Source organism: Corapipo altera, unplaced genomic scaffold, assembly GCF_003945725.1.
Source record: "Corapipo altera isolate COAL_440 unplaced genomic scaffold, ASM394572v1 22, whole genome shotgun sequence".
Classification (NCBI taxonomy): Eukaryota; Metazoa; Chordata; class Aves; order Passeriformes; family Pipridae; genus Corapipo; species Corapipo altera.
This window is the reverse complement of record NW_020884886.1, coordinates 6,129,435-6,138,304: the sequence shown is the minus strand read 5'-3', so window position 1 is coordinate 6,138,304 and position 8,870 is coordinate 6,129,435. Positions and strand designations below refer to the sequence as shown.

Genomic DNA, 8,870 nt, shown 5'->3' with positions numbered 1-8,870 from the left:
ATTTAATCATGTTCTTCTCCTACATTTAAAAACAGCAACAGAAAATAAGGCAGAAAGCATCTGCAGTCTCTCTCTAACAGCTGGGATGGGCAACTCTGAGAAGCTGTTGCTGTGGCTGTTGCTGCCGTAGCTCCGGTATTAATGCAACTCCCCATGTTCCTGGAAATTCACTGCAGCAGAGTGTGCCATGGATCCATCTGTAGCAGGGTATTATATTGCCTCTAACAATGGTCAAACATGGATGCTTTGCACAAGAATGTAAAAGCCCAGGATCTTTACTGTCTATGCAGTGCTGCACCATGAGAAGTCCTTCCTACCCACACTCAGTGAGCAGACAGCCTCCCAAAGCATGAGGGTGGATGACTATGCATATCTTCTCCAGGTACTTTTTCTGGGAAGTCCTCTGCACCATTTGTCAGATTTTAGGCATGTTTCCTACTTTCCCTGTTTTAAGGCAGAGTTTGGATAGGATGCTTAAGCTGAGTAACGGCCCACTTGGCCTCTCTGTTTCCAGCTGCTGATACAAAAAAATGCTGCTGCTCACTTTTTCCTACCAGCTATCTCCCATCCATGTTCATTGCTGCAGGCTAGACAGAGTCTACCCATCCATGCCAGAAAGTTGTTCCCTTGGACTTTTTTCCAGATCACAGCTGCTGCGAGGCTGTGCCACCTGGGCACGTGTCTGTGTGGCCGTGCTGGGACTGTGCGCTGGCAGGAGCGGTGGACAGAAGCCCACAGCCCACAGCTGCTGACATTGCTGCACCACTCAAGTGTGTCTGCCCTGGAATGTTTTGCTGATGGCTGTGTGTTGGCTGAAGTTATGTTGTGTTTTTTCCAGGGGTTCATTTTGTTTTCGGCAGTAGAGATGCACATGATGTTCCCCCGACAGTAAGTCTGGGCGTAGAGTTGCACAAATCTGTGTGTCCCTCAGAACAGATTTCTCAGGCAAGTGCCAGTTGACTGCCATGGCAGCTTTTCCAGGTGAAAAAGCCCAGGGTAAAGATTCAGTTTAACCTCTGTGGCTCTGTAATGCTGGCTGACCTCGGGCCATGAGGGGTAACTGAATTCTCCCAAAGTTTTCTTAAGCAGGGAGAGTGTCTTATACCCTCTTGCTGAGCCACTGGATCTACCTGGACACATAATCCCCTCCTCAGCCTATCCCCAGCCCTTCTCCCCTATTCCACATGCACATGAATGAGGAAATAAAAGGCAAACAGCAATGCTATAAACCAACTCTTAATATTTTTACCCTGGTGATCACATTCTTCAGGGAAACATGTATCTAAATACGGACATAGCCTGTAGTCAATCAATATTTTTACAGCTCTTAATTAAGGATACCTCAGATATATATTTTTACCATTCAGGGCATAGCTTTGCAAACATTACAGCTGTTAAAATAAGGGAAGGCTGAATTGTTCACATAGCATATGCACCTTGATAATGTCTGGTCAGTTATGATGGAGTAAAACTGCTCCCTTAGCTTCCCTATCTGTGAATAGGGTACAGAAACATGCAGGTAATAGCTATGCAGAATTTTTCTCACTCACAAAGATAAAAACAAGAACTACGTAGTCTTACTGTTACGATTTCAGCATCTTATAGTCTCACACCAGCAGAAGCCTAAGAGAGTTAAAAAAATGATAGTGCTCTTATTTCAAATGAGAGCTTTTTCTGATTAAAATTTTTATCAGGTGAATGGAAAATTAAATGTCTATAGGATAGGACATTACATAAGGTTCGTTCTTTTTTTTTTCTGGCTTACTCTTAATAGAAGCTGTATTGAACTGCTTTTTCAAGATTTTTTGTTAGAAGCTGTGCTAGGAAGACACTTCCCCATACACTGAGTTGATACTTGATTTCACAAATGAGGTCAGTACCATCTTGATCAAACAGAGCCACCCCTCTGACAAGAAAAGCATCCTGTAGTGAATCAGGACATATGGAACAGACCCAATTCTATTGAAACTAAAATAAGCATGGAAAGGTCTCAAAAGAGATAATTTAAATGCCTCTCATGGCTCTCACGGCTCTCACCACATATCACATGCCTGAGATATAAAAGGTTAGACTGGAAAAGTCTACTATTTTACCTACCTTGCAAAAAGAAAAAAAAAAACAAAACCAAACACCTTTGTAACATTCTTAATTAAAAGATAAGGAAACGTTCCTCCTAAATACTCACACCTTGCACTTATCTATGACATTTCTGGTAAGGAGCTGAAAAAAGCAGATGAGGATTGTTATCTACACTGGTTCAGCCTGTGCCATATGAGGAACGTAACCCAGTTGTCCGCTGTAAAGCCTCTAACCACCCTGAGGCATCCAGCATGGCATGCCGGGACGGGCTGCTCCGGCACTCCCAGCTCCTGCGGCAGCATAGCCTCTGCCTGTGCGTGCTGTCTGCCCTCCTGGCTATTTTCATGATTGCAGGGAAATGTTAGATACAAAAAATTCTTCCATCACTCTTTATTTTCCATTGCTCTTCCGTGTAAAGAATACAGCTATTGGAATCTGGATTTCATGGTCAGCTTAGAAATTATCGGCAGTGAGTATTTAAAGACTTGGACGTGTCTGTCCCTTCATGTTGATTCTGTGGCACTGCTTTGCAGCATGACTGATTAACCTTGTGATATAAATACAGGTTCTCACAGGCAAATACTTAGTAGAGTGCGAATGACAAAATCTCAAGTGCCAAATATAACCCGTGCATCACCACGGAGCTCGGAACAGGTAGGCAATTTTTCTGACAAACTGTCTAAGATCTGCACTTTCCCAGTCAGCCTTCCTTCTGTTTTCTACTTCAGCTTCAGTAGACTCATCTTCTAATTTTTCCTTGATGATGCCCTTCACAGCACTTGTGCCTTCCCTGTGCTGGCAGCCATCCCTTTATAGAGCTCTCTGTGCTCATTCACAAAAGTCAACTGGGTAGAGAGGCCCCATTTCTTGTTTTAGGGGCACAGTCTTATTCTAATGTTTTTGGTGAGGCTTGTGCTTTAATCCAGGATGAGACGTCATTGCTTTATAGTTTTTTTATTTTAGTTATCCTTCATTGTCCTATTGAAAGGGAAAAACAGGCCCCAAGACCTTCTATTGGTCTTGATGATGTCTCTAAAATGTGGTCATTTATTGCCTCCTACCAGGTGATTCTCTCCTTTTATAGACAGGGTATTTTGATATTTCATTCTGCTCAAGGGAAGAAGACTAAACAAATAATATTACTGCATTTGGTCTACTTCCTTTTTCTTACAAGACAGTTGATTTTCTCCAAACTGAATAGAATCATTTTCAGTGCAGGTTGAAATGAATAGTGAATGTTAGCTTCTTTTTTTGTATCACTCTGAGATTATTTTTTCCCATGACTTCTCACTTACTTACTTTTCTGCTTTTGAAGTGCTCCATACAGGCGAACCATAACACAGCGCAGCACAAGAGTAAAAAATAGCATCATGTTTTTCCCCAAGGATGTCAAGGCCATGCCATAATAAAACAGGCTGCTAGGCTATGGGGTTGACCTTCTGTGCCGGTTGCACCATCAACAACTTTTCAGGCAAAAGGGATCTGCTTCCTGAAACATTAAGCCTGACCTGCACCTCAGCAGCTATAACTTTGGTGTCTGTGGCTGCAGTGGGAAGGATATAGCAGAGGAACTGCAGCCAGAGGAAAAGCTGCGAGTGTCGCACATTGTACCAGAGATCATGGCAAGTCATTAGCAACAGGCCCTGCAACAGCAGAGAAAAAGCTTTTTAAAATGTTGTATAAATGTGTCTATGTTACGTGGAAGAACAACAGAAATCTAGACAGGGGATCAAAATGTGTTTGGTCATATGCAGAAAAATAAAAGTAACTTCCAAGAGGATTAGTGTTTCTATACAGAGTCATTGAAATCAATATCCTCAAAGCTCTTCGCCATCTCTGAAGTCCAAGTCTTCAAATTGGTTTGACACACTTTGTCAGAGAGCAAAAAACCCCAGCAAACCAAAGAAACCCCAAACCGCTGAGCCCACTATTCTGAGTAGTTTGTCAGCACTTCACACAAGCACTACTGAAACGAGGTTCAGCAGTCTTGAGCTTTGCAGTCTTTTTAAAAAAATGGTTTTATTGCACTTGAAATAAAAAGGCATTGGTATATGAAAATCAAAGTACTACATGCCTCAAAAGATAACAGAAGTTTATTACACTATAAAGGCTTTCAGCATATGTGAATGCTTATTTCATCTGAACACATTAGCATAGTTATTAGTCATTCTAAATAATTAAATTTCCCTCTCATCCACCTAATCTGCATTATAAATGAATATACTAAAGAGCAATGCACTTTGTTGATAAAGCACTGACTTGGCAGTCAGGAGACAGGGTTTGTTTCTGGGCCTGACCTACGACCCAAGTTGTCCCAGGCTGGTCACGTTGCCTTGAAATGCCTCAGTATCTCACACTGATCAGTAGTATTGACCTATCTGAACAAACACATCAATATCCAATCAATATCAATATCCAATCAATATCCATCAATATCCAATCAATATTTTTAATTGTTTCACAGTGTTTCAGTATTTATTGTTATAGGAAATCCTGTTAATGATGTTTTACGAAAAAGGGGAAACTATCAGACTGTGGATATTGATGTGCTTTGGTATGCATGGACTGACAGTAAATCACTGCATCTTAAAAACTGCTGCTGTCAAACTTGCACTAACATGCCTTTTTTTTTTATTTATTTCTAGGTGAAAAAGGGCAGAGATCCCCTTTATAGTAGTGGAAGCTTTTGTGCCTTAGGGCATGGTCGCCAACCAGCTGGCTATCCATTTCTCTTCAGCAGCAACTGCTAGGAAGGAACTAACTTATAGTATGTTTGAATGGAAACCAAATAAAAATTAGTTTTGAACTGTTCAAAGTTTATTTGGTTATGCTCCTGAACAAAGACCATGTTCTGCTCCTCATTCCTCTCCTTCCTACCTTTTATGGATTGTGGCCTGCTGCTTTGGTAATCTGTGGGGGCCTTGACGTGTGTGGCTGCACAAAGGTAATTTGTCCTTTTCCCAGAAGTGATGGCGTGGTCTCTAGATCTGCCTGTACTCCTCAAGAAGTCCATAAGACTTGGTTGTGAACTACATGTGAAGGAAGAAGGAGTAGTCCAGTGCCCCTAAGCTCCTTGTGTGGAGGGGCTGGTGCTGGGAACTCTGCATGCCCTTCCCAAGAAAGCAGTAACTCTGCCTGCTCATCATATGTCCCCATTAGGGTAAGTCTTCACTTTTATTTTGGTTTTGCTGAGCCTCAGAAAGTTGATTCTTGGTCTCTTTTGCATGTTATTTACCACTCAGGACCATGCGACTCATTTTTGTTACAGCCGAACCAAATCTATGTTAGTACATTCAATAGAAAACGAAGTCCTTTCTGGCCTTGATATGAAGGGCTGAAAAAGAACTGTGGTAGTTTGCTTAGTAGGGTGGGGCTGGTACCATTAAATAGTTGAATTCTCCTGCGGGTCAACAGCACAGAGAATGAAAAAAATCTCACTGGATGATTGTGTAAGGATCACCTCTGATTTAGTCATATTTCCATGAAGCCTTGCTCCAGTGAAGTAATGTTCCAGGACTTCTTCAGGCATTGAACAGAGATTTGTGTTTTACTGAGATAAAGCAGGATGTCATCTGTGAAAAGAGCAATTTATGTCCTTTGTCATGAATTGTGATGCCTCAAATCTCTGGAGACTTTCTGATAGCTATTGCTAGCGGTTCAGTGGACAGAGCAATCAGAGGAGGTGACAAAGGACACACTTGCCTTCTGCCTCTCTAAGGAAAAAGTCATTCAAATAAAGGAGTCTCGGAGAGTCATTCAAACAAATGAATGCACACCCTCTGGCTTTCTGCGGGCTTAATGAACCCTATTCACCAGAAGCACAGCCTTGTTGTCAAGCCTATGACTTCCAAGGCAGAAGGAGAATGCCAAAGGAAAGTCCGTCAGATTTGTTTTTTCTGAAGGAGTGGAGAGACAATTTTCTGCCCTTGCCTGGGACTGTGTGAGCTGCACAATTCTGGGTGTGCAATGACCTACTTGCTCTACTGTCTCAGGCTTTTCTTCCTGGGATTCTGCTCTGATTTCAAACAAACATTTTCTTCTCTGCTGAAAAATGGGTTTCACATTGTCCTGAGGCAATCAAGAAGAGCCTGTTTGCTTCTTCCTGTGCCTTGTATATGAGGGCAGCAATTTTGTGCATGAAATTATTTCAAGAGCTGTCAAGTTCCAGAAGTGTCTCAATTGTTATGTGCATATAAAGCCATATCACACAACTGTGTTTAGTTTGGGTTTTTTTGGGGTTTTTTTAAGTTTACATTGCCCTCCCTAGGATAAAAGACAGGGAAGCAAAGCAGTTACTCAGCTTCAGGCACTAAGTTGCCTGCAGTGCCCTTGATATACAGCCCCCTTGCCCGTATGTGCAGTCATGTCCTCGTATAACTCTCCCTAATTGTGGGAAATAAAAAGGAAAATGTTAAATTTTGTAATATTTATCACAATCATTTTTCAAGAGCAAGAGAGAAACTACTGGTCTATTGATAAATGTGGCCTTTAAATAGTCAACTAGGATTATCCATTTATGTGAATAATAAAAATCTCTTAGGCAGATAGAGAAAGTAGGATAAAACTTTATAACAGAGTATATATTCTCTAGCACAGATGATGACTGAAGGCCTTGGAGTTTGAAGAAAGGACAATTCATCAATGTTTTGTCTTTTTTTTTTTTAAGCTCTCCATTTTGGGAATTTCATGGAAATAATTGAGTTTTCTACTGTTGAACCAAGACTCTGATATATGCATGACTTAAAAGAGAGAGATTATTAAATATTTCACCATTTATTATCTAGATAATTTTGTCCTATAAAATCCTGCACAGCGAGTAATTTAAATTGGTACCCTATTTATGGCAGACAAAACTGCTCACAACCATCTGCTTCGTGGTTTTAATAGATGAAGTGTTAACTGCATGTTGCATAAAATTCATTGCGACTAGGTTAATTAAGTGGCTGTGCTTCACTTCCTGCACTCTGGTAATAAGATGACAACCTCATCTGCATTTATTAACCCTTGCCACTTTCAGTACTGTTATCACCCATTCAATCACTTTTGGTCAACAATAACGAAATAAATCACAATAACAGGAGACATAACCATATTGGCTAACAAAATAGATATTGATTAGCATCTTCTAAACCAAATATGTCAATCTAGTTTGATGTTATTTTTGCAAAGGTCATCAAGATCTGCTGGACTATTAGTAACAATAGTAAATGATGATGCAGTAGGTTATTGGAAAACACCCCAAATCTAATCTTTGGTCCTAAACAGCCTAAATGATGGCTTCGCCATGGGAAGCTAGAGAGACCTTTGAAGTCTTCAGCTTTCTCTTCTAGCAAGCAGACCTTAGATACCCATCTGTAGAAAAGGCCTTTACAGAGGGTTGAAAGCCAAACCTCTGAGTGTCTCTCTAGTCAGAGGCATTTCTGTCCTTTCCAAATAGGGAGCATGGGGTAAAATTGCTGCATCCATGCCTGGCCAACCCGGCATTGGGTCAAGCCTTAGTGATAGCAGATACAAAGACATTTCTTAGCTATGGCCATGGCAATACAAACTAATTGCAGGTGGGACTGAGCTGGCTCATGAAAAGGAAGGACCTGACAGAAGCATCTGCACATGCCAGTTCCTGGATCCAGTCTCTTCTCCACCACTTACACTCTTCAGATATTTAGAAAAGTTGATTTTAGGTAAGTACACACAAAGCACTCTTGCTGGCTCTACTGAGATTTGCCATGAGGGATCAATGCTGCGCATCGAAGCCATAGTTATTCATCCCCCTCTTGCCCTTCAGATATAGTCATTGAAGACTTTTTGAATTACTTCCAGTAACTCCCACTGATCCCATAGTTGTACACGGTTGTAGGTTTTCCTCTCTGGCTTGTCACCTGGCTACTGCTTCTGGAAACAACTCCTCTGTCATGCTCAGCCTCCTGGGTCTAAGCAGGCTCCAGACACTGTCTTTGGGGGTGTTTTTATGTGATCTAATGAGGGAAGTCATGTGGCCATCTCTTTCTATGCGTCAAAGTGTGGGATGTGATCCAGCTCTGGTTCAGAAGTTCAGCTGGGCTGAACTGGTTCAACCTGCCTTGCGTGTTATTGTGCCAGCTTTGGGCTTTGCCTTCCAGCAGTGTAGATATGATTTGTTTTATAAACACAACAGGGAAGTTTTCATTTTTACTGAGGGTTGTAGTTAGAATACGTTCATAGAATAAATCTGAATTTTTAACTGTATACAAAAGAAAAACATATCTTTCTCAACTTACTCCAGTAGTAAAGAGGCTGCCAAATTTCTCCCCTTCTGCACCCACACCCAGCTCCCAAACTTTGTCCCTGCCCCAGCCATGAAGCAAAACAGCAGAATCAAAACAACTTGCCCCCTACAGTGTCACCTGTGCTGGGGACCAGAAGACCAGCAGATCAACCGATTCTTTTCCCAAATGCTGTACATCTGAGCCTGATGTCAGCAGACAGTGCAACTGGATTTACCAAAAAGCCCCTGCCCAGACTGGAGTGCATTCAATTCCCAGAGCAGACTGGAAGAGGAGCTATGGCAAAGCACCAGCAAGCAGAGGGCAAGATGGATGCCATACCTGGAATTTAATGAAACTGTTACTGCAGCCATGAGCTACCCGTGACTTGGAAAGGAGACATCATAGTTAATCACTGGATACTATCTCTGAATTTTCAGACTTCCAAACATTTTTTTCCCTGATTATTCTTATCATTGAATAAGTTACTCAAAAATAGTAACTTTTCAGTCTTTTCCTTTCAGTATTCATTTAAAATCCAATTTTTAC

The 8,870-nt window shown here is 41.5% G+C and overlaps 1 long non-coding RNA gene across 1 annotated transcript; it reads left to right on the top strand.

Annotated features, from left to right (window-relative positions):
• Positions 1-2,441: 2,441 nt before the first annotated feature.
• LOC113946807 lies at positions 2,442-3,476 on the top strand. The gene is made up of 3 exons (XR_003527559.1): positions 2,442-2,548; positions 2,645-2,733; positions 3,395-3,476. It is a non-coding gene; the product is annotated as an uncharacterized LOC113946807 (long non-coding RNA).
• Positions 3,477-8,870: the final 5,394 nt, after the last annotated feature.